General features: G+C 49.1%; 1 pseudogene; it reads right to left on the minus strand.

Moving 5' to 3' along the window:
• Window positions 1-628: 628 nt before the first annotated feature.
• Window positions 629-23,766, minus strand: LOC128354764 (ADAMTS-like protein 2; annotated as a pseudogene).
• Between the last annotated feature and the right edge of the window lie 3,740 nt (window positions 23,767-27,506).

Raw genomic sequence — 27,506 nt, forward strand, 5'->3', positions numbered from 1 at the left:
CTTCCTTCCTTCCTTCCTCCATCCTCCTTCTCTCTTTCTTTCCTTCCTCTCTCCTTCTTTCCTTCCTTCCTCTGTCCTTCTTTCCTCCCTTCCTCTTTTCCTTTCTCCCTTTCTCCCTCCCTCCTTCTTTCCTTCCTTCCTTCATTTCCTTCTGTCCTTTCCTCCCTCCCTCCTTCTCTCTTTCTTTCCTTCATCTCTCTTCCTTCCTCTGTCCTTCCTTCCTTCCTCCCTTTCCTTCCTTCCTTCCTTCCTCCATCCTCCTTCCTTCCTTTCTCCCTCCCTCCCTCCTTCTTTCCTTCCTTCTGTCCTTTCCTCCCTCCCTCCTTCTCTCTTTCTTTCCTTCATCTCTCTTCCTTCCTCTGTCCTTCCTTCCTTCCTCCCTTTCCTTCCTTCCTTCCTCCATCCTCCTTCCTTCCTTTCTCCCTCCCTCCCTCCCTCCCTCCTTCCTTTCCTTCCTTCTGTCCTTTCCTCCCTCCCTCCTTCTCTTTCTTTCCTTCATCTCTCTTCCTTCCTCTGTCCTTTTCTTCCTTCCTTCCTTCCTTCCTTCCTTCCTTCCTTCCTTCCTCCCTCCCCTCCTTAGTTAGTACGAGTAGCAGGAAGCTATGCGGCTTCTAACAGACCCTCATACCTCGGTCCACTCGGCCACCTCCCACTGGGGTCCGCAGGCGGGGCTCTTACAGGCTCGTCTCTCCATGGGTCTCTCCAGGTCTGTCATGGTGCAGAGGTCGCTGTACACCGAGCTGTCCAAGCCAGTTCCAACAGCGCACCTGCCGGAACTGGAAACCCTCCCCGCAGGTCCTGGAGCATTCGCTCCAGCTGCTGGCCTCCCATCTGAAAGACGAGACGTGATCCAGTCTGATCAGATCAAAACTTAATCTCTGACTCTTGTTATATAGCACAGAGGAGGTTTATAGTCCCCCCCCCCCCCCCCCCCCCCCCCCCCCCCCCCCGACCTGTAGGAAAGTTGCAGATTTATGGTCACATTAGACGATAATCAGAGAGTCTCATGTTTGCAGCTGCAGCAGAAACCAAGACCTCGAGTGAGAGAGAGAGAGAGAGAGAGAGAGAGAGAGTCCATATCAAGACCTCGAGTGAGAGAGAGTCCATATCAAGACCTCTAGTGAGAGAGAGAGAGTCCATATCAAGACCTCTAGTGAGAGAGAGTCCATATCAAGACCTCTAGTGAGAGAGAGAGAGTCCATATCAAGACCTCTAGTGAGAGAGAGAGAGTCCATATCAAGACTAAATCATTCTCAGCACAGTTGAATTAAAATGAGTCTGTGATTGTAACATGCATATCTTACCTCATGAAACACAAACACACTCATGCCTCATTTACTTGAAATGAGTCAATGAGTGATTTTATCCATTTTTCGTTCTTGTTGTTGGCCATTTCTGCTTCTTTCTTTTGTCTCTCTTTTTATTTGGTCGATATATTTTGGTGATTTTTTTATACTAAAGTTGAGGATTTTATATAAGTCCCTTGGGCTTCTTTATTTGCCTTTGTACTGTGAAATATAATGAATAAAAATAAAAAGACTTAAAGAGGTGAAAGAAAAAATATTTTCTAAAGTGCCATTAACCCTCCTGGAAGGGGGGAAGGAAAAGAAGTAAGGAAAGAAAGAAGGACAGAGGAAAGAAGGAAGGGCTGAAGGAAGGAAAGGAGGGAGGGAGGGAGGAAGGAAGGAAGGGAGGAAGGAAGGAAGGAAGGAAGGAAATGAAGGAAAGGAGGGAGGGAGGGAGGAAGGAAAGAAGGAAGGAAGGAATGCAGGAAGGAAGGGAGGAAGGGAGGAAAGAAGGAAGGGCTGAAGGAAGGAAAGGAGGGAGGGAGGAAGGGAGGAAAGGAAAGAAGGAAGGGAGGAAGGAAAGGAAGTGAAGAAGGAAGGAAGGAGGGGAGGAAGGAAGGAAGGAAGAAATAAGGAAAGGAGGAATGAAGCGAGGAAGAAGGAAGGAAATGAGGGAGGGAAGAAGGAAGGAAAGAAGGAAGGACAGAGGAAAGAAGGAAGGGATGAAGGAAGGAAGGATGAAGGGAAAGGAAAGAAGGAAGGGAGGAAGGACGGAGGAGGGAAGGAAGGGGGATGGAGGAAGAATGAAGGAACAGTCAAAACAGACGGGGTCAATTTGACCCGGGAGGACGACAGGAAGGTTAAGGTGTGTAAAATAACAGCCGAGACAAAAGTAATGAACTTGCAGATGTTAAAGTAGCTTTTTTTAGCTCATGAGTGATATACTAAGATATGAGACGTAAACTTCACATCCAGATGTATCCAGATGTTTTGCTGCGTGTGATACCTGGGCTGACACTCTCTCCCGATGCAGAAGTCGTGAACGGGCTCCGGTCTGGTCAGAGCGTCGCAGTACATGTCGTGCACCTCGATGCCGTCGTAACGAACACACGAGACGAAGGACTTGGAAACTCCTGGAACAACAGGAAGTGTTTAAAGAGTCAGAAACACTGACATGCACAAGTGTGACAGTTACAGTTCATCGTGTGTAAGGAAGGGAGGAAGAAGGAAGGAAGGAAGGGAGGAAGAAGGAAAGAAGGAAGGAAGGGAGGAAGAAAGGACGGAGTAAAGAAGGAAGGAAGGGAGGAAGAAGGGAGGAAGGGAGGAAGGGAGGAAAGGAGGAAAGGAGGAAGGAAGGAAAGAAGGAAGGAAGGAAGGAAAGGAAGGAACGAGGGAAAGAAGGAAGGAAAGAAGGGAGGAAGGAAGGACGGAGTAAAGAAGGAAGGAAGGAAGGTAGGAGGGAGGGAGGAAAGAAGGACAGAGGAAAGAAGGAAGAGAGGAAGGGAGGAAGGCAAGGAAGGAAGGAGGGAAAGAAAGAAGGAAGGAAGGAAGGAAGGAAGGAAGGAAAGAAAGAAGGAAGGAAGGTAGTAGGGAGGGAGGGAGAAAGGAAAAGATGAAGGGAGGAAGGAAGGAAAGAAGAGCAGAGGAAAGAAGGAAGGGAGGAAGGGAAGGAAGGAAGGAGGGAAGGAAAGAAGGAAGGAAGGAAGGAAGGAAAGAAGGAAGGAGGGAGGAAGGAAGGACAGAAGGAAAGAAGGAAGGAGGGAGGAAGGAAGGACAGGACGAAGGAAGTAAGGAAGTAAGGAAGAGTACCTATGGAGCAGGTCATGCTGCACGGCTCCCGAGAGGAAAGAAGGAAGGAGGGAGGAAGGAAGCACAGAAGGAAGGACAGAAGGAAAGAAGGAAGGAGGGAAGGAAAGAAGGAAGGAAGGAAGGAAGTAAGGAAGAGTACCTATGGAGCAGGTCATGCTGCAGGGCTCCCGAGAGGAAAGAAGGATGGAGGGAAGGAAAGAAGGAAGGAGGGAGGAAGGACAGAAGGGAGGAAGTAAGGAACAGTACCTATGGAGCAGGTCATGCTGCAGGGCTCCTGAGAGGAAAGAAGGAGGGAAGGAAGGAAGGAGGAAGGAAGGAAGGAAGTAAGGAACAGTACCAATGGAGCAGGTCATGCTGCACGGCTCCTGAGAGGAAAGAAGGAAGGAGGGAAGGAAGGACAGAAGGACAGAGGAAGGAAGGACAGAAGGAAGGAGGGAGGAAAGAAGGAAGGAAGGAAGGAAGGAAGGAACAGTACCTATGGAGCAGGTCATGCTGCACGGCTCCTGAGAGGAAAGAAGGAGGGAAGGAAGGACAGAAGGACAGAAGGACAGAGGAAGGAAGGACAGAAGGAAGGAAGGAAGGAAGGAAGGAAGGAACAGTACCTATAGAGCAGGTCATGCTGCATGGCTTCTGAGAGGAAAGAAGGAAGGAAGGAGGGAAGGACAGAAGGAAGGAAGGAAGAGTACCTATGGAGCAGGTCATGCTGCAGGGCTCCTGAGAGGAAAGAAGGAAGGAAGGAAGGACAGAAGGATAGAGGAAGGAAGGAGGGAAGGAAGGAAGGAAGGAAGGAAGGACAGAAGGAAGGAAGGAAGGAACAGTACCTATGGAGCAGGTCATACTGCACGGCTCCTGAGAGGAAAGAAGGAAGGAAGGAAGGACAGACGGACAGAGGAAGGAAGGACAGAAGGAAGGAGGGAGGAAAGAAGGAAGGAAGGAAGGAAGGAAGTAAGGAACAGTACCTATAGAGCAGGTCATGCTGCACGGCTCCTGAGAGGAAAGCTTCCAGCGGTACATATCAGCAGCGCTCATCTTCAGGTTCTTCTGATAGAGCCTCTGATTTCCCCTGTCACACAAACACAAGCAGTTAGCACTAGTTATAGTAGTCACACTAACACCTGAGCACTAGTTACAGTAGTCACAATAACACCTGAGCACTAGTTACTGTCACACTAACACCTGAGTACTAGTTACAGTAGTCACACTAACACCTGAGCACTAGTTACAGTAGTCACACAAACACAAGCAGTTAGTTACAGTACTAGTTACAGTAGTCACACTAACACCTGAGCACTAGTTACAGTAGTCACACTAACACCTGAGCACTAGTTACAGTAGTCACACAAACACAAGCAGTTAGCAGTTAGCACTAGTTACAGTAGTCACACTAACACCTGAGCACTAGTTACAGTAGTCACACTAACACCTGAGTACTAGTTACAGCACTAGTTACAGTAGTCAAACTAACACCTGAGTACTAGTTACAGCACTAGTTACAGTAGTCACACTAACACCTGAGCACTAGTTATAGTAGTCACACTAACACCTGAGCACTAGTTACAGTAGTCACACTAACACCTGAGCACTAGTTACTGTAGTCACACTAACACCTGAGCACTAGTTACAGTAGTTACACTAACACCTGAGCACTAGTCACAGTAGTCACACTAACACCTGAGCACTAGTTACAGTAGTCACACTAACACCTGAGCACTAGTACAGTAGTCACATTAACACCTGAGCACTAGTTACAGTAGTCACACTAACACCTGAGCACTAGTTACAGTAGTTACACTAACACCTGAGCACTAGTTACAGTAGTCAAACTAACACCTGAGCACTAGTTACAGTAGTCACACTAACACCTGAGCACTAGTTACAGCACTAGTTACAGTAGTTACACTAACACCTGAGCACTAGTTACAGTAGTCACACTAACACCTGAGCACTAGTTACAGTAGTCACACTAACACCTGAGCACTAGTTACAGTAGTCACACTAACACCTGAGCACTAGTTACAGTAGTTACACTAACACCTGAGCACTAGTTACAGTAGTCACACTAACACCTGAGCACTAGTCACAGTAGTCACACTAACACCTGAGCACTAGTTACTGTAGTCACACTAACACCTGAGCACTAGTCACAGTAGTCACACTAACACCTGAGCACTAGTCACAGTAGTCACACTAACACCTGAGCACTAGTTACTGTAGTCACACTAACACCTGAGCACTAGTTACTGTAGTCACACTAACACCTGAGCACTAGTTACAGTAGTTACACTAACACCTGAGCACTAGTAACAGTAGTCACACTAACACCTGAGCACTAGTTACTGTAGTCACACTAACACCTGAGCACTAGTCACAGTAGTCACACTAACACCTGAGCACTAGTTACAGTAGTCACACTAACACCTGAGCACTAGTTACAGTAGTCACACTAACACCTGAGCACTAGTTACAGTAGTTACACTAACACCTGAGCACTAGTTACAGTAGTCACACTAACACCTGAGCACTAGTTACAGTAGTCACACTAACACCTGAGCACTAGTTACAGTAGTCACACTAACACCTGAGCACTAGTCACAGTAGTCACACTAACACCTGAGCACTAGTTACTGTAGTCACACTAACACCTGAGCACTAGTTACAGTAGTTACACTAACACCTGAGCACTAGTAACAGTAGTCACACTAACACCTGAGCACTAGTTACTGTAGTCACACTAACACCTGAGCACTAGTCACAGTAGTCACACTAACACCTGAGCATTAGTTACAGTAGTTACACTAACACCTGAGCACTAGTTACAGTAGTCACACTAACACCTGAGCACTAGTTATAGTAGTCACACTAACACCTGAGCACTAGTTACTGTAGTCACACTAACACCTGAGCACTAGTTACAGTAGTCACACAAACACAGTTAGCAGTTAGTTACAGTAGTCACACTAACACCTGAGCACTAGTTACAGTAGTTACACTAACACCTGAGCACTAGTTACAGTAGTCACACTAACACCTGAGCACTAGTTACAGTCACACTAACACCTGAGCACTAGTTACAGTAGTCACACTAACACCTGAGCACTAGTTACAGTAGTCACACTAACACCTGAGCACTAGTTACAGTCACACTAACACCTGAGCACTAGTTACAGTAGTCACACTAACACCTGAGCACTAATTACAGTAGTCACACAAACACCTGAGCACTAGTTACAGTAGTCACACTAACACCTGAGCACTAGTTACAGTAGTCACACTAACACCTGAGCACTAGTTATAGTAGTTACACTAACACCTGAGCACTAGTTACTGTAGTCACACTAACACCTGAGCACTAGTTATAGTAGTTACACTAACACCTGAGCACTAGTTACAGTAGTCACACTAACACCTGAGCACTAGTTATAGTAGTCACACTAACACCTGAGCACTAGTTATAGTAGTCACACTAACACCTGAGCACTAGTTACAGTAGTCACACTAACACCTGAGCACTAGTTATAGTAGTCACACTAACACCTGAGCACTAGTTACAGTAGTTACACTAACACCTGAGCACTAGTTACAGTAGTCACACTAACACCTGAGCACTAGTTACTGTAGTCACACTAACACCTGAGCACTAGTTACAGTAGTCACACTAACACCTGAGCACTAGTTACAGTAGTCACACTAACACCTGAGCACTAGTTACAGTAGTTACACTAACACCTGAGCACTAGTTACAGTAGTCACACAAACACCTGAGCACTAGTTACAGTAGTCACACTAACACCTGAGCACTAGTTACAGTAGTCACACTAACACCTGAGCACTAGTTACTGTAGTCACACTAACACCTGAGCACTAGTTACAGTAGTCACACTAACACCTGAACACTAGTTACAGTAGTCAAACTAACACCTGAGCACTAGTTACAGCACTAGTTACAGTAGTCACACTAACACCTGAGCACTAGTTACTGTAGTCACACTAACACCTGAGCACTAGTTACAGTAGTTACACTAACACCTGAGCACTAGTTACAGCACTAGTTACTGTAGTTACACTAACACCTGAGCATTAGTTACAGCACTAGTTACTGTAGTCACACTAACACCTGAGCACTAGTTACTGTAGTCACACTAACACCTGAGCACTAGTTACAGTAGTTACACTAACACCTGAGCACTAGTTACAGCACTAGTTACTGTAGTTACACTAACACCTGAGCACTAGTTACAGCACTAGTTACAGTAGTCACACTAACACCTGAGCACTAGTTACAGTAGTTACACTAACACCTGAGCACTAGTTACAGCACTAGTTACTGTAGTTACACTAACACCTGAGCACTAGTTACAGCACTAGTTACAGTAGTCACACTAACACCTGAGCACTAGTTACAGTAGTCACACTAACACCTGAGCACTAGTTACAGTAGTCACACTAACACCTGAGCACTAGTTACTGTAGTCAGACTAACACCTGAGCACTAGTTACTGTCACACTAACACCTGAGCACTAGTTATAGTAGTCACACTAACACCTGAGCACTAGTTACAGTAGTCACACAAACACCTGAGCACTAGTTACTGTAGTCACACTAACACCTGAGCACTAGTTACAGTAGTCACACTAACACCTGAGCACTAGTTACTGTAGTCACACTAACACCTGAGCACTAGTTACTGTCACACTAACACCTGAGCACTAGTTATAGTAGTCACACTAACACCTGAGCACTAGTTACAGTAGTCACACAAACACCTGAGCACTAGTTACTGTAGTCACACTAACACCTGAGCACTAGTTACAGTAGTCACACTAACACCTGAGCACTAGTTATAGTAGTCACACTAACACCTGAGCACTAGTTACTGTCACACTAACACCTGAGCACTAGTCACAGTAGTCACACTAACACCTGAGCACTAGTTACAGTAGTCACACTAACACCTGAGCACTAGTTACAGTAGTCACACTAACACCTGAGCACTAGTTACAGTAGTCACACTAACACCTGAGCACTAGTTACAGTAGTCACACTAACACCTGAGCACTAGTTACAGCACTAGTTACAGTAGTCACACTAACACCTGAGCACTAGTTACAGCAGTCACACTAACACCTGAGCACTAGTTACAGTAGTCACACTAACACCTGAGCACTAGTTACAGTAGTCACACTAACACCTGAGCACTAGTTACAGTAGTCAGAGTAACACCTGAGCACTAGTTACAGCACTAGTTACAGCAGTCACACTAACACCTGAGCACTAGTTACAGTAGTCACACTAACACCTGAGCACTAGTTACTGTAGTCACACTAACACCTGAGCACTAGTTACTGTAGTCACACTAACACCTGAGCACTAGTTACTGTAGTCACACTAACACCTGAGCACTAGTTACTGTAGTCACACTAACACCTGAGCACTAGTTACAGTAGTCACACTAACACCTGAGCACTAGTTACAGTAGTCACACTAACACCTGAGCACTAGTTACAGTAGGAGTTAGTTATCTTTGAGTCATACAGAGATGATAATGAACAGAAACAGTGTATTTAGTCATATGTTGGTGAAATCACCATGTTTCGCAATGTTTCAGGCTAATTCTCAATAAAGCTAATTTGATTTTTTAACCTTCGTGTCATCCTCCAGGGTCAAATTGACCCTGTCTGCTTTGACTGTTCCTTCTTTCCTTCCTTTCTTCCTCTTTTCCCTTCTCCATCCTACCTTCCTTCCTTATTTCTTCCTCCCTTCCTTCTTTCCTTTCCTTTCCTCCCTTCCTCTCTCCCTCCCTTCCTTCTTCCTCCCCCTTCCTTCTTCCCCCCTTTCCTTCTTCCTCCCCCTTCCTTCTTCCCCCCTTTCCTTCTTCCTCCTTTCCTTTCCCGTGTTTTACGAGGAGTCTTCACATCGGCAGATTCTCGTGTTGCTAACATCAATAAAAATTGTTCATTAATCAACATGCAAAGACACAGGAGAGGGTGTCAAACATGCGGCCCGTGGGCTAGAACCGGCCCGCCGAGGGGTGCAACCGGCCCACTTTCCTTCCTGTGTTCTTTTCCTTCTGTCCTTCCTTCCATCTGTCCTTCCTCCCTACCTTCCTTTTATCCTTTTTTCATTCCTTTCATCTGTCCTTCCTACCTTTCTTTTTTACTTTCTTTGTTCCTTTTTTCCTTCCATCTGTCCTTCCTCCGTTTCTTCCATCTGTCCTTCCTACCTTTCTTCTCTCTTTCCTTTTGTCTCTTTTTCCTTCCTTCCCTTCTTATTTCCTTCCTTCCTTCCTTCCTCCCCTCCATCTTTTTAATGATCCGGCTCACATGAGATCAAATTGGTCTGTATGTGGCCCTTGAATGAAAATGAGATTGACACCTCTAACCCTAACAACTTCTTCAAAGTCACCTTATAAGAGTATTTTTTATGAAATGTTCCTTTAAAGGATATTTAAGTCTAACTCAGAAGCTCCCAGTGAGCGTCTCTCCCCAGCAGGCCTCAGATGACCACAGTGTGACAGCTGATTCACAGCCTGCGTCGCCCGGCAGATGCACTTTTTTGTTTTTTCATCACATCACATAAAAGTCATAACACCGGGCCGCTGCCTCCGCCACCGCCTTCCTTCTTTCCTTCCTTCCTTCCTTCTTTCCTCCTTTCCTTGTTTCCTCTGTTCTTCTTTCCTTCCTCCCTTCCTTTCTCCCTCCTACCTTCCTTCTCTCCTTATTTCCTCCTCCCTTCCTTTCCTCCCTTCTTTGCTTTCTCCCTCCCTCCTTCCTTCTTTTCTCCCTCCCTCCTACCTTCCTTCCTTTTCTTCCTCCCTTCCTTCCTCCTACCTTCCTTCCCTCGTTATTTCCTCCTCCCTTCCTTTCCTCCCTTATTTGCTTTCTCCCTCCCTTTCCTTCCTTCCTTCCTCCCTCCCTTCTTCCTCCTTCCTTCTTCCTCCCTCCCTCCCTTCCTTCAACCTCCTTTCCTTCCTTCCTCCCTCCCTCCTTTCTTCCTCCTTTCCTTTCTTCGTCCTCCCTTCCTTCCTTCTGCCTCCTTTCCTTCCTTCTTCCTCCTTTCCTTCCTTCCTCCCTCCCTTCCTTCCTTCCTTCTACCTCCTTTCCTTCCTTCCTCCCTCCCTTTCCATCCTTCTTCCTCCTTTCCTTCCTTCCTCCCTCCCTCCCTTCCTTCCTTCTTCCTCCTTACCTTCCTCCTTTCCATCCTTCTTCCTCCCTTCCTTCCTTCTTCCTCCCTCCCTTCCTTCTCCCTTCCTCCCTTGACTTTTTTCAGGCCTCAGACGACCACAGTGTGACAGCTGATTCACAGCCTGCGTCGTCGCCGGCACAGATGCACTTTTTCTTTTTTTTTTTTTTCATCCCATCACATAAAAGTCATAACACCGGGCCGCTGCCTCCGCCTCCACCTTCCTTCCTTCCTTCCTTCCTTCCTTCTTTCCTTCCTCCCTTCTTCGTCCTTTCCCTCCTACCTTCTCTTCCTCCCTCCCTCCCTTCTTCCTCCTTCCTCCCTCCCTCCCTTCTTCCTCCCTCCCTCCCTCCCTTCAACCTCCTTTCCTTCCTTCCTCCCTCCCTCCCTTCTTCCTCCTTCCTTCTTCCTCCCTCCCTCCCTTCCTTCTTCCTCCCTCCCTCCCTTCCTTCTTCCTCCCTCCCTCCCTTCCTTCTTCCTCCTTTCCTCCCTTCCTTCTTCCTCCCTTCCTCCCTCCCTCCTTTCCTTCCTTCTTCCTCCTTTCCTCCCTTCCTTCCTTCTTTCCATCCTTCTTCCTCCTTTCCTTCCTTCCTCCCTCCATCCCTCCCTCCCTTCTTCCTCCTTTCCTTTCTTCGTCCTCCCTTCCTTCCTCCCTCCCTTCCTTCAACCTCCTTTCCTTCCTTCTTCCTCCTTTCCTTCCTTCCTTCCTCCTTTCCTTCCTCCCTCCCTTCCTTCCTTCCTCCCTCCCTTCCTTCTTCCTCCTTTCCTTCCCTCCTCCCCTTCCTTCCTTCTTCCTTCCTCCCTCCCTTCCTTTTTCCTCCTCCCTCCCTTCCTTGACTTTTTTCAGGCCTCAGATGACCACAGTGTGACAGCTGATTCACAGCCTGCGTCGTCCGGCAGATGCACTTTTTGTTTTTTCATCACATCACATAAAAGTCATAACACCGGGCCGCTGCCTCCGCCACCGCCTTCCTTCTTTCCTTCCTTCCTTCTTTCCTCCTTTCCTTGTTTCCTCTGTCCTTCTTTCCTTCCTTTCTCCCTCCTACCTTCCTTCCCTCCTTATTTCCTCCTCCCTTCCTTTCCTCCCTTCTTTGCTTTCTCCCTCCCTCCTTCCCTCCCTTCTTCCTCCTTCCTTCCTCCCTCTCTCCCTTCCTTCCTTTCTTCCTTCCTCCCTTCCTTGTTTCCTCTGTCCTTCTTTCCTTCCTCCCTTCCTCCCTCCTACCTTCCTTCCTTCCTCCCTTCCTCCTTTCCTTTCTTTGTCCTCTCTTCCCTTCTTCTTCCTCCTTCCTTCCTTCTTCCTCCTTTCCCTCCTACCTTCCTTCCTTTTCTTCCTTCCTCCCTCCCTCCCTCCCTCCCTTCCTTCCTTCTTCCCTCACTTCCTTCTTCCTCCTTTCCTTTCTTCGTCCTCCTTTCCATCCTTCTTCCTCCTTTCCTTCCTCCCTCCCTCCCTCCCTTCCTTCCTTCTTCCTCCTTACCTTCCTCCTTTCCTTCCTTCCTCCCTCCCTCCCTCCCTTCCTTCCTTCTTCCTCCTTTCCTTCCTTCTTCCTCCCTTCCTCCCTCCCTTCCTTGACTTTTTTCAGGCCTCAGATGACCACAGTGTGACAGCTGATTCACGGCCTGCGTCGCCCGGCAGATGCACTTTTTTGTTTTTTCATCACATCACATAAAAGTCATAACACCGGGCCGCTGCCTCCGCCACCGCCTTCCTTCTTCCTCCTTTCCTTTCTTCGTCCTCCTTTCCATCCTTCTTCCTCCTTTCCTTCCTCCCTCCCTCCCTTCCTTCCTTCTTCCTCCTTACCTTCTCTCCTTATTTCCTCCTCCCTTCCTTTCCTCCCTTCTTTGCTTTCTCCCTCCCTCCTTGCTTCTTTTCTCCCTCCCTCCCTCCTACCTTCCTTCCTTTTCTTCCTCCCTTCCTTCCTCCTACCTTCCTTCCCTCGTTATTTCCTCCTCCCTTCCTTTCCTCCCTTATTTGCTTTCTCCCTCCCTTTCCTTCCTTCCTTCCTCCCTCCCTTCCTTCTTCCTTCATCCCTCCCTCCCTTCTTCCTCCTTCCTTCTTCCTCCCTTCAACCTCCTTACCTTCTCTCCTTATTTCCTCCTCCCTTCCTTTCCTCCCTTCTTTGCTTTCTCCCTCCCTCCTTGCTTCTTTTCTCCCTCCCTCCCTCCTACCTCCCTTCCTTTTCTTCATCCCTCCCTCCCTCCCTCCCTCCCTTTCTTCCTCCTTTCCTTCCTCCCTCCCTTCCTTCCTTCTTCCTCCTTTCCTTTCTTTGTCCCTCTCTTCCCTTCTTCTTCCTCCTTCCTTCCTTCTTCCTCCTTTCCCTCCTACCTTCCTTCCTTTTCTTCCTTCCTCCCTCCCTCCCTCCCTTCCTTCCTTCTTCCCTCACTTCCTTCTTCCTCCTTTCCTTTCTTCGTCCTCCTTTCCATCCTTCTTCCTCCTTTCCTTCCTCCCTCCCTCCCTTCCTTCCTTCTTCCTCCTTACCTTCCTCCTTTCCTTCCTTCCTCCCTCCCTCCCTTCCTTCCTTTTTCCTCCTCCCTGCCTCCCTTGACTTTTTTCAGGCCTCAGACGACCACAGTGTGACAGCTGATTCACAGCCTGCGTCGTCGCCCAGGCACAGATGCACTTTTTTTTCTTTTTTCTTTTTCATCCCATCACATAAAAGTCATGTGCACATTCTTGTCATAACACCGGGCCGCTGCCTCCACCTCCACCTCCGCCTCCGCCAGCCGCCAGACGTTTATTTGAAAATCACAGGCACTTTGAGTTATACCTCGCCGGCATCTCTCCATGTAAGCCAGACTGATTCCTGCACAGTATTTTCTCCCAGAGGTGACTCCAGTCTGAGAGAAACACTCTTCCCCTTTGCATCATATTTTTTTTTCTTCTTGCAAATACCTTGAATTATTTGTTTCTAAGTGTGGCTGCATTTCCCCGCTCCCCCCCTCTGAGCCGCTCTGCTCTGCTGGGCTCGTTTCCTCTCCTCCGCTCTCCTCTCCTCTCCTCCCCTCCGCTCTCCTCTCCTCTCCTCTCCTCTCCCCTCTCCTCTCCTCCCCCCTCCTCTCCTCTCTCCTCTCCTCTCCTCTCCCCTCCCCTCCTCTTCCCTCCCCTCCCCCCTCTCTCTCTCCTCCCCTCTCTCTCTCTCCTCTCCTCCCCTCCCCTCTCCTCTCCCCCTCTCCTCCCCTCCCCTCCCCTCTCCTCTCCTCCGCTCTCCTCCCCTCCCCTCTCCTCTCCTCTCCTCTCCTCTCCTCTCCTCCCCCCCTTCCCTCTCCTCTCCTCTCCTCTCCTCCCCCCCTTCCCTCTCCTCTCCTCTCCTCTCCTCTCCTCCGCTCCCCTCCTCCCCTCCCCTCCTCTCCTCCCCTCCCCTCCCCTCTCATCCTCTCCCCTCCCCTCTCCTCTCCTCTCCCCTCCCCTCCCATCCCCTCCCCTCTCCTCTCCTCTCCTCTCCTCTCCTCTCCTCCCCTCTCCTCTCCTCCCCTCCTCTCTCTCTCTCGGAGGGAAGGGCGTGTCAGCGGTGTGTTTTATGGCTGCTGGCTGCAGAGCTGCTGAAGCCGTGTTTGGACACAGAAGCAGCGGAATCAACATGAATTATAAATATGATGAATGCAGAATCTACCTGTCTGTCTGTCTGTATATCTACCTGTCTCTCTGTGTGTCTGTCTGTCTATCTACCTGTCTGTCTGTGTATCTACCTGTCTGTCTCTGTGTGTATCTACCTGTCTGTGTGTCTATCTACCTGTCTGTCTGTGTATCTACCTGTCTGTCTGTATATCTACCTGTCTGTCTGTGTATCTACCTGTCTGTCTGTATATCTACCTGTCTGTCTGTATATCTACCTGTCTGTCTGTGTATCTACCTGTCTGCCTGTATGTCTATCTACCTGTCTGTGTATCTACCTGTCTGTCTGTCTGTGTATCTACCTGTCTGTCTGTCTGTGTATCTACCTGTCTATCTGTATATCTACCTGTCTGTCTGTATATGTACCTGTCTGTCTGTATATCTACCTGTCTGTCCTACAGTCTATACATCTACCTGTCTTACTGCTTGTAGTGTATATGTACCTCTGTCTCATCTACAACCTGTATATCTACCTGTCTCTCCTACATCTACCTGTCTGTCTGTGCTATCTACGTGTCTATCTCTCTATACTCAGTACATCTACCTGTCTGTCTCTCCTACAGCCTGGATATCTACCTGTTTTACTGCCTGCAGTGTGTATGTACCACTGTTTCATCTACAGTTAATCTACCCGTCTGTCTCTCTACAGCCTGTATATTTACCTGTCTAACTTCCTGTAGCATATATCTACCTGTCTGTCTCTCCACAGCCTGTCTATCTACCTGCCTGTCTCTCTACACCCTGTATATCTACCTGTCTGTCTCTCTACAGCCTGTCTAACTGCCTGTAGTGTATATCTACCTGTCTGTCTCTCTACAGCCTGTATATCTACCTGTCTGTCTCTCTACAGCCTGTATATTTACCTGTCTAACTTCCTGTAGTGTATATCTACCTGTCTGTCTCTCTACCTGTCTGTCTCTCTACAGCCTGTCTATCTACCTGTCTAACTTCCTGTAGCATATATCTACCTGTCTGTCTCTCCACAGCCTGTCTATCTACCTGCCTGTCTCTCTACACCCTGTATATCTACCTGTCTGTCTCTCTACAGCCTGTCTAACTTCCTGTAGGTTATATCTACCTGTCTGTCTCTCTACAGTCTGTATATCTACCTGTCTGTCTCTCTACAGCCTGTATACCTACCTGTCTAACTTCCTGTAGTGTATATCTACCCGTCTTTCTCTCTACCTGTCTCCTTACCTTTGCTGCCTGTTTTCTCCACAGTGCCTACCGCCTTTTACTGGCAGTCAGTAACACCGCCTTCCTGCTTTACTGCCTGTCTAACATCTTAACTGTCTGTCTGCCTGTCATCGCCGTTTTACAGCCTGTCTACCTGTCCAACTGCCTGTCTGTCAACCTGCCTAATAACTTTACAGTGTGTATTACCTGCCTCGCCGCCTGTATATCAATCTGACATCTGACTACTCTGAAAAACTACAAGTCAATCTGCTCTACTGTCGCCTGTCTCACTATTAGCTGTTTTTCTACCTATCTGTCTTTACTACTTGCATTTCTGACCTTTGACCTTTTCAGAAATCTGTCCTGTCTTTGCTTTTCTGTTGCTCCTGCTACAATACTTTGTGTTTCTGACTTTCTCGCTTTCGTCTCTCTGCATGTTTAGTTTTCTACCTGATACTCTCTGATGTCTCTCTGGCTGCTGCTGCACCTGCCTGCCTGATTCATCGTCCCCTCTCTCTCTCTCTCTCTCTCTCTCTCTCTCTCTCTCTGCTTCTCCTGCCGTCTTGCAATGTTTCTCAATTGCTTGTTTCCTCCTCTTGTTGTCTTTGTCTTGCTGCTTGTGTTTGTCTGGCTATTGTCTTTCTGAGGAAGTCTTTAGAGAGAAAAGTGTCCAGTTTGTGAGCCCAAATCACACCACAGTTGATGTACTTTGTGTTTTTTTAGTTTGATCACTTGGTTTCATTTGGGATGGGGTGAAAATTTAGGATGATTCTTAAAGGCCAATGATTGACAGAGAGGCCCTAAAAATATATTAGAACATAAGTTTTCTCATTTTCTAATTAACTTAATAATCATCAAGAGTCATTAATAAAAATGTTTATTTAAAATGTACTCTATTAAACTAACACTTTATTTGTCTTGTTTCCTCTGTATCACCCATACGACCCCTCTATTTACATGGAATGGTTCAGTCCTGTCTCCTATTTTCACAGCTCAATGTCAGTAGATATTGGACAGTTAGTATTGGACTACAAGAAATGGACGTAACATCGGTGACATCACCCATTGGTTTGTGGACTGCTGCTCGGAAGCCAATAGTTTCGAATCTAGGCAGCGCCATCTTGAAAATTTCAGGTGCATGCTGGGAAAAATAAAAACACAGATTCTACTTATATGGGCATGAGGCGGGGCCATGGACGGAGCGGGGAGGTTGCTATGGTTGCGAGGGCTGGATCTCGAGGACATTGGTCAATCAACCTGTCAATCAGGACGTAGCCACGCCCTAATGCATACCCTGCTTTATCGTCACATATAAAATCAGGGAGGCCAAAATGTCCCAAATGAACATCATACTGCATTGAAGAAGGCTTTAAACTAGCGATTGAGACCATAAACACATTTTGAAAAGGTTTACTGAGGTTAGAAATCAAGTGAGAAGTTGGTGAATTCTCCATTGACTTGTATAGAGACGGTCGCCCCCTGGTGGCCTTTTGCTAGAATGCAGCTCTAAGTTACTTCCGCGTTGGCTTCATTTCAGAGGACCGGAACTCCCCGCCTGGTTGCAAGCCTTCACAGGTAGAGGTGTGATTACAGCAAACGTGCATAGTTGGTGTGGCCTGTGTGTGGTGGTGGGGGGGGTCCCAATGTGATATCTTTTCATGGGGCCTAGCAGCATCCCTAGCAGCACCCCTGGTTACCTGGTTCTGTTGGAGCGGCTGGACGTCCTCCCACCGCTCTGCACTGTTTTATTCTGGAAGGGAGCGTCTCCGCTGTCGTTGCGTTTGCGACCCAGAGTGAACTCCAACGTGTCGTTCAGGCCGTCTCGCTCCAGGCTGCTCAGGTCCATCTCTATTGGTCCCACCTCCGACGCGAACAAACTGTCTCCCTCTGTCAGCAGCTGATTGGTTGAGATGTTGATGAGCAGCTCGTCTGGGCCGATCCGGCCGTCCAGCAGGACCCTCCAGATGAGGTTCGGGGAGTCTGGTCCAGCGTCCAGGGGCCCACCGGCGGGGGCGGGGTGAGCAGTGCTTCCTGTATGGTTGCCGTTTCCATCTGATGGATAAAAATGGAACAAACATATTTATCGGAGGAACAGATTATGAAGCTGCTTCTGAGTGTTTTTGCTCTGATTCACATATTCAGCTTGGGTCAGGTGACATTAAAGCGTCATTTTATTAACCCTCCTGTTGTCCTCAGGTCAAGGTAGGACAGGAAGGAAGGAAGGAAGGAATTAAGCAGGAAGGGAGGAAGGAAGGAAGGAAAGAAGTAAGGAGGGAGGGAGAGAGGAAAAGAGGAATGAAGTAAGAAGAGAAGGAAGGAAGGAAAGAAGGGAGGAGCCTAGGAATGAAAGAAGGAAGGAAGGAAAGGAGTAAGGAAGGAAGGAAGCAAAGGAGGAAGGAAGGAAAGAAGGAAGGAAGGAGGGAGGGAGGGAGGAAGGAAGGGAGCGAGAAGGAAGGAAAGGAGGAAGAAGGAAAGACGGAAATGAGGGAGGGAGGAAGGAAGGAAGGAAATGAGAGAGAAACTCAGCATTGGGGGCATATGGTGGTGTGTGTAGTGTATGACATCATCCTGTGTGTATAAAAGTGTACGGGTGAGCCTTTCATCCTTTCATCCACCTCTCCATCTGGTCTCACCAGCCCAGAGCGGTGGTGTAATGGGCTGGTGTCAGCTGAGCGAGCTAAGAGCCCTGCAGGAAGGAAGGAAGGAAGGAAGGAAGGAGCGGTGGTGTAATGGCCTGGTGGTGTAATGGCCTGGTGTCAGCTGAGCGAGCTAAGAGCCCTGCAGGAAGGAAGGAAGGGAGGGAGGAAGGAAGGAAGGAAGGAGCGGTGGTGTAATGGCCTGGTGTCAGCTGAGCGAGCTAAGAGCCCTGCAGGAAGGAAGGAAGGAAGGAAGGAAGGAAGGAAGGAAGGAAGGAAGGAGAGGTGGTATAATGGGCTGGTGTCAGCTGAGCGAGCTAAGAGCCCTGCAGGAAGGAAGGAAGGAAGGAAGGAAGGAAGGAAGGAAGGAAGGAAGGAAGGAGCGGTGGTGTAATGGCCTGGTGTCAGCTGAGCGAGCTAAGAGCCCTGCAGGAAGGAAGGAAAGAAGGAAGGAAGGAAGGAAGGAAGGAAGGAAGGAAGGAAGGGAGGGAGGGAGGAAGGAAGGAGCGGTGGTGTAATGGCCTGGTGTCAGCTGAGCGAGCTAAGAGCCCTGCAGGAAGGAAGGAAAGAAGGAAGGAAGGAAGGAAGGAGCGGGTGGTTGTAATGGCCTGGTGTCAGCTGAGCGAGCTAAGAGCCCTGCAGGAAGGAAGGAAGGAAGGAAGGAAGGAAGGAAGGAAGGAAGGAAGGGAGGAAGGAGCGGTGGTGTAATGGCCTGGTGTCAGCTGAGCGAGCTAAGAGCCCTGCAGGAAGGAAGGAAGGAAGGAAGGAAGGAAGGAGCGGTGGTGTAATGGCCTGGTGTCAGCTGAGCGAGCTAAGAGCCCTGCAGGAAGGAAGGAAGGAAGGAAGGAAGGAAGGAAGGAACAGTGGTGTAATGGGCTGGTGTCAGCCTGAGCGAGCTAAGAGCCCTGCAGGAAGGAAGGAAGGAAGGAAGGAAGGAAGGAAGGAAGGAAGGAAGGAGAGGTGGTGTAATGGCTGGTGTCAGCTGAGCGAGCTAAGAGCCCTGCAGGAATGAAGGAAGGAAGGAAGGGAAGGAAGGAAGGAAGGAAGGAAGGAGAGGTGGTGTAATGGGCTGGTGTCAGCTGAGCGAGCTAAGAGCCCTGCAGGAAGGAAGGAAGGAAGGAAGGAAGGAAGGAAGGAGCGGTGGTGTAATGGGATGGTGTCAGCTGAGCGAGCTAAGAGCCCTGCAGGAAGGAAGGAAGGAAGGAAGGGAAGGAAGGAGAGGTGGTGTAATGGGCTGGTGTCAGCTGAGCGAGCTAAGAGCCCTGCAGGAAGGAAGGAAGGAAGGAAGGAAGGAAGGAAGGAGCGTTGGTGTAATGGGATGGTGTCAGCTGAGCGAGCTAAGAGCCCTGCAGGAAGGAAGGAAGGAAGGAAGAAAGGAAGGAGCGGTGGTGTAATGGCCTGGTGTCAGCTGAGCGGAGCTAAGAGCCCTGCAGGAAGGAAGGAAGGAAGGAAGGAAGGAAGGAAGGAAGGAAGGAAGGAAGGAAGGAAGGAAGGAAGGAGAGGTGGTGTAATGGCCTGGTGTCAGCTGAGCGAGCTAAGAGCCCTGCAGGAAGGAAGGAAGGAAGGAAGGAAGGAAGGAAGGAAGGAAGGAAGGAAGGAAGGAGCGGTGGTGTAATGGCCTGGTGTCAGCTGAGCGAGCTAAGAGCCCTGCAGGAAGGAAGGAAGGAAGGAAGGAAGGAAGGAAAGAAGGAAGGAAGGAGCGGTGGTGTAAAGGGCTGGTGTCAGCTGAGCGAGCTAAGAGCCCTGCAGGAAGGAAGGAAGGAAGGAAGGAAGGAAGGAAGGAGAGGTGGTGTAATGGCCTGGTGTCAGCTGAGCGAGCTAAGAGCCCTGCAGGAAGGAAGGAAGGAAGGAAGGAAGGAAGGAAGGAGCGGTGGTGTAATGGGCTGGTGTCAGCTGAGCGAGCTAAGAGCCCTGCAGGAAGGAAGGAAGGAAGGAAGGAAGGAAGGAAGGAAGGAAGGAAGGAAAGAGCGGTGGTGTAATGGGCTGGTGTCAGCTGAGCGAGCTAAGAGCCCTGCAGGAAGGAAGGAAGGAAGGAAGGAAGGAAGGAAGGAAGGAAAGAGCGGTGGTGTAATGGGGTGGTGTCAGCTGAGCGAGCTAAGAGCCCTGCAGGAAGGAAGGAAGGAAGGAAGGAAGGAGAGAGAGGTGGTGTAATGGCCTGGTGTCAGCTGAGCGAGCTAAGAGCCCTGCAGGAAGGAAGGAAGGAAGGAAGGAAGGAAGGAGAGGTGGTGTAATGGCCTGGTGTCAGCTGAGCGAGCTAAGAGCCCTGCAGGAAGGAAGGCCATTACCGCTCATGTTTGTGATGCAGCCATCTTTAAAAGGAGAAACACACCACCAAACTCTGCTGAATATTTCATCCACTCCTGATCCTCTTTATGTGTCTGCAGCATGAATAATGTAGAGCTGCAAAGGGTCCACACACACACACACACACACACACACACACACACACACACACACACACACACACACACACACACACACACACACCTAGACTTCTGGGGACATTACATCGACTTACATTAATTTCCTGATACAAAATTCAACTTTTTCCCAAATGTGGACATGTTCCTCTCCATTTCCTTCCTTCCCTCCCTCCCTCCCTCCTTCCTTCGTTTCCTTCTTCCTTTCCTTCTGTCCTTTCCTCCCTTCCTTCCTCCCGCCTTCATTTCCTTCCTTCCTTCCTCCCGCCTTCATTTCCTTCCTTCCTTCCTCCCACCCACAATTAAGTGTTTTCAGTCCCCAAAAGTAGCCTATAACAAACCAGACACACACACACACACACACACACACACACACAAATATATCAAACTAGACTTCTGGGGACATTACATCGACTTACATTAATTTCCTGATCCACAATTCAACTTTTTCATCCCAAAAATGGACAAAACATCCCCAATTTAAGTAGTTTAAGTCTGACATGTGTCCCCAAAAGTAGCCTATAACACACCACACACACACGCACGCACGCACGCACACACACACACACACACACACACACACACACACACACACACACACACACACACACACACACACACACACACACACACACACACACACACACACACACACAACTAGACTTCTGGGGACATTACATCGACTTACATTCATTTCCTGATCCAAAATTCAACTTGTACCCAAATGTGGACATGTTCCTCTCTATTTCCTTCCTTCCCTCCTTCCTTCGTTTCCTCTTCCTTTCCTTCTGTCCTTTCCTCCCTTCCTTCCTCCCGCCTTCATTTCCTTCCTTCCTTCCTCCCACCCTTCCTCCCTCCCTCCCTCCCATCCACAATTAAGTGTTTTTAAGTCCCCAAAAGTGGCCTATATCACACCACACACACACACACACACACACACACACACACACACACACACACACACACACACACACACACACACACACACACACACACACACACACACACACACACACACACACACACACACACACACACACACACACACAAGGAAAAGCGAGGGTGGACCGGTTTGAAAATCTGACCCATTTTGTCTCATCTACCAATAGACCACTGAACCATCCTCTGAATGTTGTAGGTTTTATTTTCTCTTCTCTCCTCTCACTCCATCTCTCTCTCAGCTTGTCACATGTGTTTTAATATATCATATATGTCTCTTGATTTCCACCATTTCACCAGCCCTATGGGGAGGGGGGTTGGGAGGGGGGGGGGGGACTTCACTTCATACAACCAACTGACAAAACATATATACAGTGACATATTTGACATTAAGACTTTGACCCTCAGCTCTCTCTCCATGAGGGAGCACAGAGTTCAACCCAGCAGGGAGGCGAGCAGGCTACATTAATATCTTCCACTTATAGCTCTCAGGTGAGCTGTGTGTGTGTGTGTGTGTGTGTGTGTGTGTGTGTGTGTGTGTGTGTGTGTGGTAGATGGCATGCTATAACAGAGTGTTGCAGAGCGCTGATGGCTTAAGTGCACTGCCATGGAGGAGGAAAGGGAGCGTTGCTTGGATACTGTATATGTAGCAGTGAGGAGAGAAGAGTGAGTGGTGCTCTGCAGGCTTTGGCTTCATACACTATATTCACTCATTATATGGAACAAATAGAAAGAGGGGGGGGGGGGGTAGGGTTAGGGTTGGGGGGGGGGAGTATGAGGCAGATTGTTTCGAAAATCCTTCAGATGATACTCTTAAGGCCCATTTATGCTCAACGTTATATATGGGTCCAATGATCTTCCTTCCTTCTTCCCTTCCATCTTTTTTTCCTGTCTTCCTTCCATCTTTCTTTCCTGTCTTCTTTCCTTCCTTCCTTTCTTCCTTCCTCTCTTCTTTTTGTTCTTTTCCTTCCTTCTTGTCTTCTCTTCCTTTCTCCCCTTTTCCCTTCCTTCCATCTTTCCTTCCTAAAATACGGATACAGACGGAGCCTTCTGTCCGTGCTCTGCGTTCATTTCCTCCGTATTTCTGCACGTTTCCATAAAGCTTACAGATACGGACCCAACAGAGCAGTACCACCGGAAACCATGACAACCAAGGATTTAGATAGATAGATAGATGGAATACTTTATTTATGCCAAAAGGAAATTTTTCCCAGAAAGTTTAATCTCACTGACTGAGTGTGTGTGAATGGACTACAGAAATAAAATTGACTTGACTAAATAAAGACAAGCATCTTCAATCAGAGAGAGAGAGAGAGAGAGAGAGAGAGAGAGAGAGAGAGAGAGAGAGAGAGAGAGAGAGAGAGTAGAAGAGGAGAAGAGAGAGAGAGAGAGAGAGAGAGGAGAGAGAGAGAGAGAGAGAGGCGAGAGGAGAGAGAGAGAGAGAGAGAGGGAGGGGGGGGGGGGGTGGATGGATGGATAGATAGATGCCTTGAACCGATCATGCATCACATTATTCATCTTCAGTGTGAGTGGAGTAAAAGTTGATTAGCCAATTAACCAATTAGTCAATCTGAGCTCAATCTGAAGCTGTGAGGGTCCTGCTGTTCCTTTCTGGTTTTATATTGTTGGACACTCATTATATTTGGGTTAAGGTCTGTTGGTCAGACTAAACAAGCAGTGTGAAGGGCTCTGGGAAAACTTCAATAGCTGTAGCCTTTCTAACTTCAGTTCATTCATTTATAGGAGTTTAGAAACACTGGTAGAAAATCAATCTCTTAACACTCCTGTTGTCCTCAAGTTAAGGAAGGATGGGATGAAAGAAGGAAGGAAAGGAGGGAGGAAGAAGGAAGGGAGGAAAGGAGGTAGGGAGGAAGGGAGGGAGGAAAGAAGGAAGGGAGGAAGAAAGAAGGAAGGAAGGAGGGGAGGGAGGAAAGAAGGAAGGAACGGAAGGTAGGAGGGAAGGAGGGAAGGAGGGAAGAAGGAAGGAAGGAAGGAGGGCGAAAGGAAAAAGCAGAAGGAAGGATGGACAGAGGAAAGAAGGAAGGCAGGAAGGAAAGAGAAACGGATGGAGGAAGGAAGAAGGGAAGGAACAGAGGGAGGAAGAAGGAAGGAAAGGAGGGAGGGAGGGGGGAAGGAAGAAGGAAGGAAAGGAGGGAGGAAGGGAGGAAGGAAGACGGAAAGGAACAGAGGGAGGAAGGGAGGAAGGAAGGAAGGTAGGTAGGAGGGAAGGAAGGACATAAGGAAGGAAAGAAAGAGAGAAGGAGGAAGGAAAGAAGGAAGGACCGATGGAAGGAAGGAAGGAAGGAAGTAAAGAAGGAACAGTCAAAACAGACGGGGTCAGTTTGACCCGGGGAGGACGACAGGAAGCTTGTAACCATGGCAGCAGTGTTATTATCCCTACCTGTGAATTTGGGGGGCAGGTACTCCGTCCTGGTCACAGTCGATGGCCGCCGTCTCCTCGTACACCTCGTTGGTCTCTTGGCCCTTCTGCCCGTCGGGACCCCCGGGTGCTAACTGCCCGTCGGGGGCCGTCTGGTCGTAAGCGCTGCTGTTGGGGGCCAGCATCCCCCCCCCACCTCCACAGAGACTTCCCCAGCTGAGGTGTCTGATCCAGTGTAGACAGGAGGAGGCGGGACGGGGGGGCAGGGAGTCTCGGAGGACGGTTGTACTCATAGGTGATGTATGGCGTCCGACCGTTCTGGTTCCACACCTGAGCAAGGGGGGGGGGGGGGGGGGGAGACAGTGAGACCAGGTTAGCTCATGTTAGCAACAAAGAGAGGAAGTAACAAAACAGGAAGTATTAGATTCCCTCCTGTTGTCCTCGAGTCAAGGAAGGAAGGGAGGAAGAAGGAAGGAAAGGAGGGAGAAAGGAAATGAAGGAAGGAAGGATGGCGGAAAGAAGGAAGGAAGGAGGGAGAAAAGGAAATGAAGGAAGGAAGGAGGGCGGAAAGAAGGAAGGATGGAGGGAGGAAGGAAGGGAGGAAGGAAATGAAGGAGGGAGAAGAAAGAGAGGAAAGGACAGAATGAAGGGAGGAAGGGAAATGAAGGAAGGAAGGAAAGGAAAGAAGAAAGGATGAAGAAAGGAAGGGAGGAAAGGGAGGAAAGGACAGAAGGAAGGAGGAAAGAAGGAAATGAAGGAGAGAAGGAGGAAAGGATAGGACAGAAGGAAAGGAGGGAGGAAGGAAGGGAAGAAGGAAATGAAGGAAGGGAGGACGGCGGAAAGAAGGAAGGAAGGAGGGAGAAAGAAAGGAAAGAGGAAGCAAAGAAGGACAGAGGAAGGAAGGAAAGAAGGAAGGAAAGAGATAGAGAAGGAGGGAGGAAGGACAGACGGAAGGAAGGACAGAAGGGAGGAAAGAAGCAGCGGGCGTCTGTGAGGAGCTCTGTGTTCCACACCTGAGTGATGAGAGAGGCTGGAGATGAAGGAGGGAGGAAGGAAGGGAGGAAAGGACAGAAGGAAGGGAGGAAGGAAGGAAATGAAGGAGGGAGGAAGGAATGGAGGAAAGGACAAAAGGAAGGGAGGAAGGAAGGAAATAAAGGAGGGAGGAAGGAAGAGAGGAAAGAACAGAAGGAAGGGAGGGAAAGGGAAGAGGGGAAAGGACAGAAGGAAGGGAGGAAGGAAATGAAGGAGGGAGGAAGGAAGGAAAGAAGGAGGGAGCAGCCTGCAGAGGAAGAAGTGCTTTCAGAGAGGCTGGAGATGAAGGAGGGAGGAAAGGAAGAGAGGAAAGGACAGAAAGAAGGGAGGAAAGGAAAGAAGGAAGGGAGGAAAGGAAAGAAGGAAGGGAGGAAAGAAATGAAGGAAGGGAGGAAAGGACAGAAGGAAGGGAGGAAAGAAATGAAGGAAGGAAGGACGGCGGAAAGAAGAAGGAGGGGGAGGGAGGGAGGGAGGAAAGGACAGAAGGAAAGAAGGACGAAAATGAAAGAAGGAAGGAAGGAAGGAAGGAAGGACGGTGGAAAGAAGAAAGAAAGGAAGGGGGGGGTGGGGGGGAAGGACAGACGGAAGAAAGGACGGAAATGAAAGAAGGAAGGAAGGAAGGAAGGGAGGGAAGAAGGAAGGACAGGAAGGAGGAAGGAAGGAAGGACAAGAGGGAGGAAAGAAGGGAGGGAGGAAAGGGAAGAGGGGAAAGAACTGCTTTCAGAGAGGCTGGAGATGAAGGAGGGAGGAAAGGAAAGAAGGAAGGGAGGAAAGGGAAGAGGGGAAAGAAGTGCTTTCAGAGAGGCTGGAGGATGAAGGAGAGGGAGGAAAGGAAAGAAGGAAGGGAGGAAAGGGAAGAGAGGGGAAAGAAGTGCTTTCAGAGAGGCTGAGAGATGGATTGGTCACAGTCTTCACTCGCCTGCATCCAGCACCACAAGATATGCTGTCTGTTGGAATCCACAAGGGAGGAAGGAAGGAAATGAAGGAGGGAGGGAGGAAGGAAGGGAGGAAAGGACAGAAGAGAAGGAGGAAAGAAATGAAGGAAGGAAGGACGTCAGAAAGAAGAAAGGAGGGGGGGAGGGAGGGAGGAAAGGACAGAAGGAAGGAAGGGAAGGAAAGAAATGAAGGAAGGAAGGACGGCGGAAAGAAGGAAGGTGGGGGGAGGGAGGGAGGAAAGGAGGGAGGAAGGACGGAAGGAAGGAAGGAAGGAAGGAAAGAGAGAGGAAGGAAAGAGAGAAAGAGGGAGGGAGGAAGGACGGAAGGGAGGAAAGAAATGAAGGAAGGGAAGGATGGCGGAAAGAAGGAAGGAGGGAGGGAGGGAGGGAAGGACAGAAGGAAGGAAGGAAGGACGAAAATGAAAGAAGGAAGGAAGGAAGGAAGGACGGCGGGAAAGAAGAAGAAAGGAAGGAGGGGGGAGGGAGGGAGGGAGGAAAGGACAGACGGAAGAAAGGACGGAAATGAAGGAAGGAAGGAAGGAAGGAAGGGAGGGAAGAAGGAAGGACAGGAAGGAGGAAGGAAGGAAGGACAGGAGGGAGGAAAAGAAGGGAGGGAGGAAAGGGAAGAGAGGGGAAAGAAGTGCTTTCAGAGAGGGCCTGGAGATGAAGGAGGGAGGAAAGGGGAAAAGAAGGAAGGGAGGAAAGGACAGAGGAAGGGAGGAAAGGGAAGAGAGGGGGAAAGAAGGTGCTTTCAGAGAGGCTGGAGATGAAGGAGGGAGGAAAGGAAAGAAGGAAGGGAGGAAAGGACAGAAGGAGGGAGGAAAAAGGGAGGAGGGAAGAGGGGAAAAGAAGTGCTCTCAGGAGAGGCTGGAGATGGATTGGTCACAGTCTTCTTGTCTGTTGGAATCCACAAGGGAAAAGAAAAAAGAGACAGACCAAGAGACACCTGGCCCGCCGTGACCTGGAGACAGACCAAGAGACACCTGGCGCCGTGACCTGGAGACAGACGAGAAGGAAAACTGGCCATACACGGGGACAGCTGGAGAACCTGGACCGGGACCAGGACCAGGACCGGGACCAGGACCAGGACGCCTGGAGAGCCTTTGTTGGCGGCTCGTGCCCCAAAGTTGGTTCACAGCCTTTAAATAAGTAACGTAACCAATGATCAACGTTCATCCCTCCATCGTCATGGTAACAGCTGCTCTTTTCTCTTTCTTTCCCCCTTCTCAGCCTTCTCAGACTTTCCTTTTTTCCCCCTTTAAACGTTTTGTGGAACTTTTCAGACGGGAGGGAAGAAAGGAAGAAGGAGGAAAGGAAGGAAGGAAAGGAAGGAATGAAGGAAGGAGGGGACAGAGGGAGGGACAGAGGGAGGGAGGGAGGGAGGGGAGGGAGAGAGGAAAGGAAAGAAGGACAGAGAAAAAGATGGAAGGGATGAAGGAAGGAAGGAAAGGAGGGAGGGGATGGAATAAGGAGGGAGGGAGGGGAGGGAGGGAGGGAGGGAGGAGAAAAAAGGAAGAAAAAAGGGAGGAAGGAAAGGATGGAATGAAGGACAGAGGAAAGAAGGAATGAAGGAAGGAGGGAGAGAGGGAGGGAGGGAGGGAGAAAGGAAAGAAGGACAGAGAAAAAGATGGAAGGGATGGAAGGAATGGAGGGAGGGAGGGAATAAGGAGGGAAGGAAGGAGGGAAGGAAGGAAGGGAGGGAAGAAAGGAGGGAGGAAGGAAGGAAGGAAGGAAGGAAGGAAGGAAGGAGGAAGGAAAGGAGGGGAGGAAATAAGGAGGGGAGGAAAAAAAGGGAGGAAGGAAAAGAAGGAATGAAGGACAGAGGAAAGAAGGAATGAAGGAAAAGAAGGGAGAGAGTGCTGCTAGACTGCTAGCTCAGCGGCTAACTCGGCTGCTAGCTCAGCGGCTAACTCAGCTGCTAACTCGGCTGCTAGCTCGGCGGCTAACTTGGCGGCTAACTCGGCAGCTAACTTGGCGGCTAACTCGGCAGCTAACTCATCTGCTAGCTCGGCGGCTAACTCAGCTGCTAACTCTGCTAACTGGCTAACTGTAGACTGTAGCAGAAGAGGCAACAGGTGAGAAGGAGGAAGAGTCAAAGTGAGA

Source organism: Scomber japonicus, unplaced genomic scaffold (genome assembly GCF_027409825.1).
Source record: "Scomber japonicus isolate fScoJap1 unplaced genomic scaffold, fScoJap1.pri scaffold_545, whole genome shotgun sequence".
Classification (NCBI taxonomy): Eukaryota; Metazoa; Chordata; class Actinopteri; order Scombriformes; family Scombridae; genus Scomber; species Scomber japonicus.